Below are 12,608 nucleotides of genomic sequence, written 5' to 3' on the forward strand. Positions count from 1 at the left end.
ACAGGAGCTCTTATAGATATCTTCAAAGCATTTCAAAACCCACTTTACCAAAAAGCACTTTATTGAAACTGTTAGGGATGAATACATCTCTAATAAAAACCTTCATAATTAACATCTAAGATCAAAAAGCACAAATTGTTACTTGGGAACCCTTTAAGCAAATCTGCAGCCGGTCATGTTGTATGCTGTATCAATATGAACTAGCTGTTGTAATACCAGGAAGAAGGCTCAATGAAGGATTCAAAATAAAATTACGAATATTAGTTGCGTCGCTGCCACAAAATTTTGAATTGCATCATGCTCATGATCAAAACATTTCGAATCTGGAAAACAAACCATCACAACAATTATTTTGGCTCACTGTGCATTATCCTGAAAACACCAAATATTGTGGTTTGTTAAGAGTCCAGCTCATGATTTGTTCAAAATGCAGTACTGAAACAAATATGTTCGGCACGAATCGGTATAAATAATCCTTAAAAATTAGGCTAGTACATATTATGCAAATCTACATGTACCCGCTTATACGATATACAAGCAAAAATTTTCTCAGTTCATTGGAAAATGTGTCTAAAAAGTTATTCGAAAATCCTGCATAGAATGATATGGTACCCTTTTGACAAAAACTGAACGAGAAAGTCAAAAATTCACCAACTCATTGTATCCTTAGAAAATGTTCAACCGAAAGTAGAACAAAAGACTTTACCAAAACTTTCCACAGCGCTCCATTGTAGATATGTATGATGAAATAACAAAGCCATCAAAAATAGTGTGCAAAATAGTTACTGCTTCTTACGTCGGTGCTTTTTCTGTCGCACCACTGTTCAACAGTCAAACAAACAAATTATGTCGAGACTCGACAACAACATGGACTTTATAAATTGAAGGCATTCATCTTCCAACACAATGAAGCACTGATGGTTCCCGGTTAGTTTTATTCGAAATAATTGTGAAGCACCTCTTGTACACAACAAAAACTCGTGCGATAGTTGGGACTGTGCTGATTCGCATATAACCGCCGAGTTTGAAAAATACTACTCAAGTTTCCATTCTTCTCAACCTCTACCACTAAGGTATTGATTACGAGTGAAACGTGCTGTCGGTAACACGCCAAAGATGAAAATATAATCTTCAATTGGATGATAGGTATCTTGTTTATTTGATATTCATCTGACACAGATACACACGTGTCGCCGCAAAGTTTCCTCCGAGGGAACCCAAACACATTGCGTTGTGCGATTCACGGTGTGTTTGAAACCGTTATTGACGAAAAAATGACCATCAATTCGCCCACCGTTCTGACGGAATTTAAAATGACCGTCATTTTTTTATATATGAAATCAAAACTATATAATTTCTCTATACGATGCCACTAATTTGGTCAAAAAATTGTCTTTTTCGCAAACTGCAGTACGAGGGGTCCACCAATTTGAGAAAACCGAAACGACCACCTGTGGTAATAGAAGTAATAAAATAAATTAAAATGACTGAAAGCTCATTGACGTTAGTTTATAAGAGTGCCCAATGCTAGTCATCTATGTATTAGTAAAATGTTACATTCTCGTTACCAATGTGTTGGAACGAAAACGACGTCGAACATTGCATACTCTCACATTGCATAAAACCAACCGACAGCTCGTGAATCGGGCAGTTGATCGACAGCCGGCTGAGTCACCAGTTCTGATGTCCGACGGATGAGTAAGCGAGTAGCATCGCCCTCTGTCCGTCGGCATCGGTAAAAAATAGAAATTTGCTCCAACGCATGGTCCGTGAATTAGTCCGGATTGAAGTTCCGGTTACGACACCACCCTTTAGTGTTAGCATGTACTAGCGATCAGTGAAATAAAATTTGAAGTCTAATGATGTGTGCCGATGGTGGCCTGGTTTCAGCGAGAATGGCTCCTATGTAACTTGTGGAATTTGGTTCACCCACCCGCGCTCAGTTATAATTTGAAAATTATAACTGAGATTCACTAAACAAATGTTCATATAATCTTGTAACGACATGCATCTAACTGATATAGAAATATTCAATACTTATCCTTTTCCTATGATGAGATGTTGCTAGTTAATACTTATAATACATATCGAATATTGTATTAAATCAGATAGTGCGAAATATCTTATAAGCAGGTCAAATCAACTCACCTGTAAAAAATCTGAACTGCTACGGCAAATGAAATGTAATATGTTGTTAACAAAATGTTAATTAAATCTTAGATTTGTTTTACCAAATAAGGATGATAGTGTTGTCTAATAACACAGAACACCTAGATATAAGAAATAATGAATGTAATGTTTGGAATGATACTAATATAGAATTAAAAAAAAAAGATAGTGCGAAGATTAATGCAAATCTATGACAAAATATCGACAGAAAAAAACGCCTAAAAGACAACTGATTGAAGAGATAATAAATAGGACACAAGGTCAAAAATCCTTTCTTGAAGAAAGGAGAATTTCCGACTAAGTGAAACGTCACTTATTGTTATATAGGGGGATGGCTAAAAATTTACGATTTTAGGTTACGTCGTTTATATACCATGCTTAAGGTGAAGATGAATCGAAGCCAAACCTCAAATTTTCAAGAGCACAAATCTGGAGAACCGAACACCCGTTTGAGCTGAAAACTTAACCGATTGGTCACCACCAGCGAGTGACCAATCGATTGAGTTTTCAGCTTAAACGGATATTTGGTTCTCCAGATTCGTGCTCTTGAATATTTGAGGTTTGGCTTCAATTCATCTTCACCTTAAGTGACTAAAACCATCACTTATACATAAAACTAAATCTTTGATTCACTTCAACTTTCATTCCCCTCAATGAAACATATTCAAAAGACGATGCTAGCATACCATATTTTTTAACGATGGGTGCCGAATTGATAGTCATTTATTTTCGTGAAAATCTGTTTTATACACACCGTGAGATTGTTTCTGTGCAGTGGGATTTAATCCTTGCCTAACCTTATTTGATTTTTCCAAATCTGTCTCACAGTCGCGTGGGACTGCTGCGAGCGATTAGGGGAACGAATGAAATGTGGTCTGGTTGTTTGACATTTGTTCCGTGCTCGAGAGCAGTAGATTAGGTAGCGATCCAAATACCCCTACATTAGTTCACGGCCAAACTTTTGTCATAGCTTCAAATCATCTTTTTTTTTGCGGCGTTACGTCCCATCTGGGAAAAATCTGCCTCTTAACTGTTTGAGTTTGAGTGTTCTTCTGTGCTCTTATGAATACTTTTACAGTTATCAACTGAGAAATTTAATTGCAAAGCGACAATTTTTTGCATATGTATATTGTGTTGCAAGTAAGTCGAAAAACTTTCCATTAGGAATAGATTCTAGATCGGTGGGATTCAAACCCACGACCCTCAGTTTGGTTTTGCTGAACAGGGTCTGCATATTTGTAGCAGAAGAGTCAAAATTTAAATCCCCTATAATTATTTTATCCCTTGTACATACTCAATCGTCTCGTTCCGCCCGTCACAGTTGTTCCGAATGCTGTGTGCTGTTTAAGTCATTTGTTATTTCCTAATGAGATTCGTGTGTGACATATAAGTTGTTTCAACATCGTCGACACTGTTTTATTGCTTCCTCGAACAATACTCGTGCTCCGCATTTTTCGTGTCACTCGTGCTGCCAAACAGCTACATTGCAGCAATGCTTAAGCTTGGTACATTTTATTTCCTTAGCATCGACATCGAACTAGAACAGGCAGCTGTTGCTCAGGGAGGGCATGCTATTTTTCTCTGTTTCGTGCTTTGATTCTAGTCTAAAAGTATTATTATTTCGACATAAGGAGAGTCACATAACATGTTACTGGGCTGAAGAGTAAGGCGGTATTCGTAAGAAATCTGTGTTACTGTTACTCAGGAAGAATGTGATGTGTTACGGTGAAGTGAATGTCTCTTCTAAAGGAATACCGTTTTGATTCATATTACGGACACTTAAGGTCTCAGTGAAGTATGACCCAGCTTGGACCGTACAAAATAAATTCTTCTGTATGATTTTTTAGCGTTATCGAGCGTCGAAAGCCCTTAACTTTCGGATGGTGGGTAAAGAATACGCGTCCGCAACTTGAATAATTTTAAATAAATCAAAACGTGTGGCCTTTTTATGATTCTTATTCCGGACGCTTCCTCACTTTTGCCTCATATTCCGGACGCTTTGATTCGAATTACGGACAGCTCATGATAATCATTAATGGAACAGTCAAATCATCAATTGAAATCCTTCAACCACTTAAGAGACGTCTAAGGTAGTTGGGCATTATAAATTTGCAATGATATTTATGGAAAAAAACTAATAAAACGAGCCTCGAAAATGAGAACTTTTGAACGGCGAAAATTGAAACATTTCGTGTGAAATGTTTCCCGTACAAACGAGAGTGTCCGGAATTTGAAGCTGTCCGTAATATGAATGAAAACGGTATTACTGGTTTTGTTTCCGATTGTTAAATCGTATTCGGATTTCAGTCTAATGCTCTTTAATTACCGTATACTATTCGACCCTAAGTAACACACATGTTATGTTAAGATGATGATGAATTATCCTATATACGGCCAGTAGGGTGGTTCAAAAAATCTTCAGATATGTGTTCTTGAAGATTTAAGATGTAGCCCGATTGTATCTTGATCTTAACAATAATTTAATGTTTTGGAATAATAATAAACTTTGAAATAATTTTTTCAATAGCACTTCTTAAAACCTCATACATGCGGTAGAGAATTTAGCAAATTTTTAAATTGTTACAACTATTATTGTTTATAAAACTTAAAAATAACAAGCTTTGCTAAACGTGTTGTTCCAGCTTGAACATTACGTCAAAAAGAAATAATAGAAGTAGATCAACGATTCTCTTGTTTGATGGTCCCTACATTAAAACACTATGTGATATTTCAATTTCCAGTTGAATGTTTTCATCCTTGTTCATTCTTGTTTCTGAGAATATGCGAAATACACATCCTCAGCCTCAGTGAACCGAACTTCATAGTACGACCTAGAAATATGATATCTATGTCCGTGTCCCTTCATCACCATTACCATTATCGTCGTTCAATCTACTTGCATGTGAAGCAGTAAATTCGGACTATCGTCTCGCTTCTTTGCAATAGTAAATGGAGCAAACTGCAGCACGAATGAGAAGCTTCCCATGTTGCAATGGTGCTATACTCTCACTAACGGACAACGGTAACTCACCTCAATCGAAATGAGTAACCGTTTCTCGAGGAAAACCGAGCTGTTGGGAGGGGTAACTCACATTTTCTGTTCGAAAGCATGGGAAAAACGAAACAACAGTTGAGACTTTGCCAGTACTTTGATGAGACTGAATCAGAGAGGAGTTTGTCTCTGACAGCGTAGATTTTTCCGAAGGAAAAAATAAGTCTTCGAAATATCTCTTTCGTAGTCTCGTCTTTAGATGGTTTGAATTTACATTTTGATCTGAACCGTATTGAAACCAAGCATGGGTAAAATGCAAATATTTTCATTTCTGAGTATAGCTGAAAGGTCGTCCCGCGTGTGGGTCTTTTTATGCTTTACCGTAGGGTGGTTGATGGTTAGATCTTACATAGTGAACGTAAGCGGTGGAACCATTATTGTGTATTGTGTAGGATTAGTAGCTTTGGGTAATTGCAGATCAGTGGATCCCTCATCTTTTTGGGATGGGCCCAACAGCGAAAAGAGCGATGATAACGATTCTGCTGGAGGGCAGTGCTGATGTCAATCGGTTGGAAAGCGAAAAAGGAAAAGTAATGGTGGGAGATTGTTGAGAGTAAAATGGTTGGTTTCTTGTGAAAAAGCAATCTATTCAATTTATTTCGTTTTATACTGTACTTAAGATGAACGTAGAACGAAATCACACCTTGAATTTTGAAGAGCGCAAATCTGAAGAACCAGAGAGCCACGCTGAGAACTTGTTAACTTGCTGGTAGTTACCACATCCAGAAAACACGTAATCTTACATGAATATCAGACTATAAAAGTAGTGGATGGATATTTAAATCCATCCACTTGAGTATTCTTATTAACTACAGCATATGATTTTGTCAATCTTGTTTTTTTTTGTTTTAAATTTAATTCTTAAGATTAAGCTTCTTAAACAGTGGTTCTTAATTTTCTTGGAGCTGCGGCCCCTTTCAATTTTTTCTAACATTTTTGGACCCTTGAAAATAATAAAGTTATCGAAATCAATAATTTATAGAAACAATGCATTTCTTTAAACTCAATCTCATGATTTGAATGTAGCTCAGAGTAAGGTTAAAATTAAACTTAATAATTCAACATCATTAACAAACAAGTTTTTCAAGGATCTCCTCAGAATTTAAAATATTTCAAAGAATTTGTGAACAATCTTATCAGGCATGAAAAAATGTGGAAGTTTAGCAAAAACATGCAAAAATCACGCCTGTGATCTGCGTAACAAAGCTGCTATGATCCTCAGAAGAAATTCACTGAAAAGCAAGCCAGGTATCTACTTAGGGCTGTTTATTAATTACGCACGACATTTTTAGGGATTTTTCGATCCCCCCTCCCCCATGGTAAGATTTGTTGTATGAAAATCAAAAACAAATTGTATGGTGCGTAAGTAATCTCAAACACCCCCTCACCCCGCTATCCCTTATATTATTAATAGACGGCCCTTAAATAACTTTTATAGGATCTCAAAAGGATGTAGCCCAAATTCTACGGAAGTTTTGCTGGTGAAGTTCTTACAAAGGCCTCTACAATTCCACCAGAAATTTGTCATAGATTTTCCCAGGGTCCATTTCGAAGGTTTCCTCGAAACACATTTTTGAAGGTTTTTTCCAAATTTGAAAAAAATATATTCAGGTGTTTCCAAAAGCTTTCATCAGGAATCCACGAAGATCTTAATGCCCACACTCTTGGAAATTATCATGTTAAATTAGGTTCAGTAAGATGCACATAAAAGAAGCGAACCTATTGACGTTATTTTACGTCCGTTCTTAAAATTATATGACACTGAAAAACCAAAAAAATATACACGTTTATATACAAGTTTTCAAACTTACTTTTTCATCACGACGCGTATTCTCTCTAGAGGTTTTGTTGTCACATAATTTAGTCGATAATCGCACTGGATTTTATTGCTCTGAACAGCCACTAAATATCACTTCTACATACCATCTAGAGCGATTCCATTGTGTCGAATTTCCTTCTTACGTTACCCGTGCACGGAATGCATGTGTAGTCTGTAGTTCCATAATATAATTGCACGGCAGAAATATCGAAATTGATGCAATTAGAGCGGTGGTCACTAGTCTTCAAACATTAACTTTGATGTTATCTACCAACATTTTTGCCCCATAGTTTTATTTCACAGTTGGACAAATTTATAAGCTGGGGTTTTCACGTTGCACATACTCACCAAATAAAGCTTTGCTGCCAATGTATATTCCACTTATTCTGTACGCGCTCCAAATCCACACTCTTAAAAATAATGAAAATCACTCCGGACGTAATTCACATTATGACTGAATGACACATGATGTAAGTGATGAAATCATGTAAAAATGGGTTCTGAAAGATGTATTGAAAGAAAACTGTAATTTTACATGATGATGGACATGAAAACGATGCCGCTATGATTGACATTTCCCGAATCAGACACCATCGTATATAAAATGTGACACAAATTCACGTCATTTGGCTCGCTTCTTTTATGTGCATCCAAAAGACGTAAAATCGCATGATTTTTTCGGAGTGTGCAGCTATAATATTCTCCTGACACCGCAACGGTTTAACTGGAGTTTTGGATGAAAATCACTCGCGCACCGATAATAATTTAGATTTTGGGAAATCAAACTGAACGGAAGGTCCAAATGAACAATAAGTCCATCTACAATTCACGAGCAAATTATGTAGAACACTAAAAAAACGACTTTACGGCGGATCGTATTTCGCTTTGCATGTTTTTTGTGAAAAATTGAACTCAACTGTCACCGCCCATCAGCGGTCGTATGCCTGTTTGAACAAAGTGCGAAATCATGTAATTTTAAATCTTTTGAAACTCGAATTCAAGTCTCGCGACATTTTCACACTTCTTTAACACTTTATTGCGCGATGAGCTGTTTTTTCAATGCCAATCAAATGTATTATTATGCTTGAGAATCATGGCATTATGATACATCAAAGAAACAGTAAATAATGTCATATTGAGGATTGAGTCATGAAATATTTAAGTGCTCCAGCGATTGAGTTACCAGTTAAATTAATATTTTTTAAGAGTGCAGTTTATTTTGCAAAGATATTGTGAAGAATGCAGCACGCAAGATTTGAGGGTTGCTGAAAATATTCCAATTTTTTTCTTATTAGCATCAGCCATGGAAAGAACTCGTTAAGCATTTCGCTAGGAATTTGCTGAGAGCCTTGTTATATATCCTTCAAGAAACTACTAAGGGCATATGTCAAAAATTTCACAAAGTTCCAACAGAAATTCTGTAAACTTTGAGAGAATTGCGTCAATTTGTTGAGTGCAATAAGTCGATAACTTCCTCAGGGCTAGTCATTACATATACAATAGAAAGCGTTGTGTTTGAATGGGCTTTTAATTCTGCAACTTTTTCGCAAATTTTATGTCAATTAGTTCATTCAATCCAATTGCAAAGTATATGTAATGTTAAGTTATTCGGTAGTTTGCAGTGGCGTAGCTAGTTCTTCGAAAAAGTTTAATGTTTGAAAAAAAAAAAAGTCGTGATAAAAATGTCAAAAAACATTCTACCGGTACGAACAGCGTTGCAATCTTATTGGTCTAGAGTTACTGAGCGTACGCCGTGAAATCTCAAAAGCACTATTCATTTCTGATCTTTGACAAACACAAATTGATTGTCCACATTTGTTGTCGCTCCTTAACCTTAATATACCTTACCGCCCTCTTCGCTCTAGTGCATTTCTTTATATTCGTGGTGCTCGCACTAATTATGGGCACCACGAACCTTTCACCAGCATGTGTCGTTCTTTTAATCGTTGTTTTCATGATTTTGATTTTCATATCTCTCGCCGCATTCTTCGTAATAGATTCAGTAGTATTCTCTCCAGTCCATTTTAACATATTGCATCAGATGAATTTTGTAGCCGTACATTAGTTTTACTATAGAAATAAGAATAATTTATATTACTAGTATTAAGCGAAAATTGTATCATTTGGAGTGTAACTTTCTGTTGGTACTAAAAGATGAGGAGGTTTTGCGCCCATTTGAGGAAGAGTTATCTCAGCTCAACTCAAGTGGGCTTTTCCTTGCTCCAAAAAAGAAATAAAGAGACAAGTTTACAATTTCGACCAAAAAATAATTTTTGTTGCTTAGTTTTGTGGAATCAAAAAAAAAAAAAAAATAGGCGTATGCTTCAGAAGTTTCTATATATTTCTGTTAAAGGAATCTTTAAAATATTTTTCTTGTACGATATTTAGTAGTATGCTTATGGTTATTCCCAGTTGATTATTTTTAGACCCGTATTTTATTTTTGAACATTGCAAAGGTTAATATCTGGTGAAATTACTGGACAAAGTATAGTAAAGTCTCTGGACAAGTTCTAGTATTGCGCAAATCACTGACAAATTATTTATTGTGTTATATTTGCAGGACGAATCCAAAAGGATTTCCAATCATCTGAACTGCCAAAAAATTAGAACCAGGACCTGAATCAGAAAAAAATCCTCAATTAAATCTCAACGGTTTAATTTAAACTAAGTAATTCGTGGAAGAATCCCTGGAGTTATTGGTAAAGGAATAATGGGAAAATCCCGGGCTTGGCCAAGGGTACGCTAAGAAATCCCTTCAATGGGTTCCAGGGGTAAATGTTCCAAGGTCTCCTTAGTGAAATGCTTGGTTGAAACCTTGATGAATTCCTAGAATGATTCCTGTACGCAATCTTGAAAAATCCTTAAAAAAAAGGGTTATTTTTATCATATATCTGTGAACACCAGATAGATTATTTCTAACTTTATTATAAGAGTTTTACGCCCGAAGCAATTCTTTCAGAAATTAATAGAAAAATTCCATGTAGCATTGCTCAGAATATTCTGTAGAGTTTTTACATGCAAGCACTGGAAAAAGTTCCCTTGTTGCTAATGTTGATTCTAAAGAAGTTCAGTTTGAATATCTGCAAATATTTCTGAAAGAATTTCTAAACGGATTCTTCGAAGGATTTATTGAGAAAAAAGGATTTATTGGTCTGTTTAACCATATCATGGTGGAAGCTTCTTTGGAAACATTTCTGTTTGATCCTCCCGTCTTGTCATTCCACTTGTCCATCTTTTTATATCAAATCAAACTTTTTATATCGTCATAGGTAGTCATTGTCCACTCAACGTTTGACCAGCAGCATAAATACCATAGCTCTACGCTGCTCACTGTCAACGCCAGAAAGAAGATGAAGAATTAATAGAAGAGGAGCCTTGGCCAAACCGCTAGTTTCACGGTTCCCAAAACTAACCCTATAGAGAAGTTGACTTGGCATTATAAAGACTAGGCACAAAAAACAATTAATCCGTTAACGCCCAAGATATCCCACAATTGTGCTTTAATCCCGAAATTGTTATCAATAGTTACGTTCCCATAAAATAAACACAGTTTCAGCAAAAACAAAAAAATAAGTCTAAGGTGAGGATCCAAAAAAAAAATCTTCAAAGTGTCTCGTCGATATCTGATAGCTCCATAGAACTAATTTTGCATTTTATTAAGACACAATTTATGCTGGTTGATCCTTTAGAAACAGTAGGCGTTGTAAAAAATATTTTCAGTTGGAAACGTTCAACTATTTTACTACCACGAGGGAGAACACTTACGTCTACAATAAGGGGTCCAGAAAAAGTTAAAAGTCCAACTTTGACAATGCATATCTCCATCGTTTTCTAAGCGATTTTCAATGTTATCGCAGCAGAGGAATCAGGCACTATTAAAGATCAATATCCATTTAAAATGTTTTGAAAAAGATAGTAAACCCAATTTTTTTTCTAACATAAGATATTTCTTAGTATTATTTGTTACGGATACATGGCAGAAATCAAACAATGTAACAATATTTTTTTCTAACATAAGATATTTCTTAGTATTATTTGTTACGGATACATGGCAGAAATCAAGCAATGTAACAATATTTAAGGTGATAAATTATGGTTTTCTTGGTGAAAAATGTGTTCCGGAACCACAATTCACATGTTTGGGTTGAAATATAAATTTTTGATAACACTCAAAATTTGTTTTACTCAAGAAACCTCGAAAAACCTATTTTTAATCTCTTTTCCTATAAATCAAAATTTGACCCGGCGATATGTAGTTATTTCTACATTTTTTACATTACATTACATAAAATTTCTACATGATTTGATTACAGAAGCCCAACAAACAGTTTTGGGCAGCAATAGAAATTTTTGATTACACTCAAAATATCGTTCAATTAAAAAGACTAATAAGCGATTTCTTCACCACCGCTTAGGCCTTAAACCTGGTTTAATCGTATGGGTAAACCTGGTTTACGGCTTAAGCGAAGGTGAAGAAATCGGCGCTAAGAAAAACATATTTTTATCTCTGTTTGGCTATAAAGCGAATTTCAAAGCAATAACTGGTAGATTTATCGACTAAAACACGACTCTCGATTGAGTTTTATTCGTTCTACTTATCAGAAAAGCAATAACAGCTAAGATTATGACAACTAATGCGAGTTATTCAAGAGTCATGTCCTAATTGAAAGACATAAAGCGCCTTACATTTCACGTTATCATACGTTGAATCAATCTTTTAACCGTTCATGATTTTGGTTGTGCACGGCGTTTTCGCAATATGTTTTCAAATGTTAAGCTCGAACTCTAGAAAACTAAAAACCAAACAATGAGAAATGTCACCGAGGTGACGTCAAACCAGTGTACAAGATCGATAGGAATGGATCATTAAAATAACCAAAACGGCCGCTATGAAAAGCATAGATAGCGCCACCGTAGTCTTGAGTGTTTGACAGAACAGCAATGCTGTCACAATGTCAAATCCCATATACAGTGGCGCCTTTGTTTTGATGCGGTGAGCACTTGCAAAAACCACCTTCAATGATCCATTAACCACAGCATGATTTAATCATCTTCTTCGGCAACAGATGGTGCTGTTGGCACTGCTAAACGGGTCGCGAAATTTGTGTATGGGATACTTGGAAGTGAACCATATTGTTAATATAATATATATGATAAAAGGCTAAATCGGATTGGTTCAGATATATCCGAAACCATGGCAATTTTCAAATCAATGTCTCCGAATGCGCAAGCGATAGACTATAAAAATTTGACGGAATATCATTTTGAACACTTAAAAGCTTCAATGTTAGTAATTGTTGGAAATTTTCGAAATCGTTAGAACAGTTTTGATGTCACTTACACCTTTTTCTTTCTCACCCCTTCATACAAATATTCGTAAAGTTTGCAAAAATCGAGAGTAAGTTTTCTGATTCCTCAACTTTTTAGCACATATATTATTATACGAATTCTCTGAAAGATTTGCACAGTGTAGTCATTGAGCATCATAGTGAATTCTCACCATCACCGAACCATCATTCTTACTAACAAATATTCCTTCCTACAAAGGACACAAGGACTGCAAGGACG

The sequence above is a fragment of the Aedes aegypti genome, chromosome 2 (assembly GCF_002204515.2).
Source record: "Aedes aegypti strain LVP_AGWG chromosome 2, AaegL5.0 Primary Assembly, whole genome shotgun sequence".
Lineage (NCBI taxonomy): Eukaryota > Metazoa > Arthropoda > Insecta > Diptera > Culicidae > Aedes > Aedes aegypti.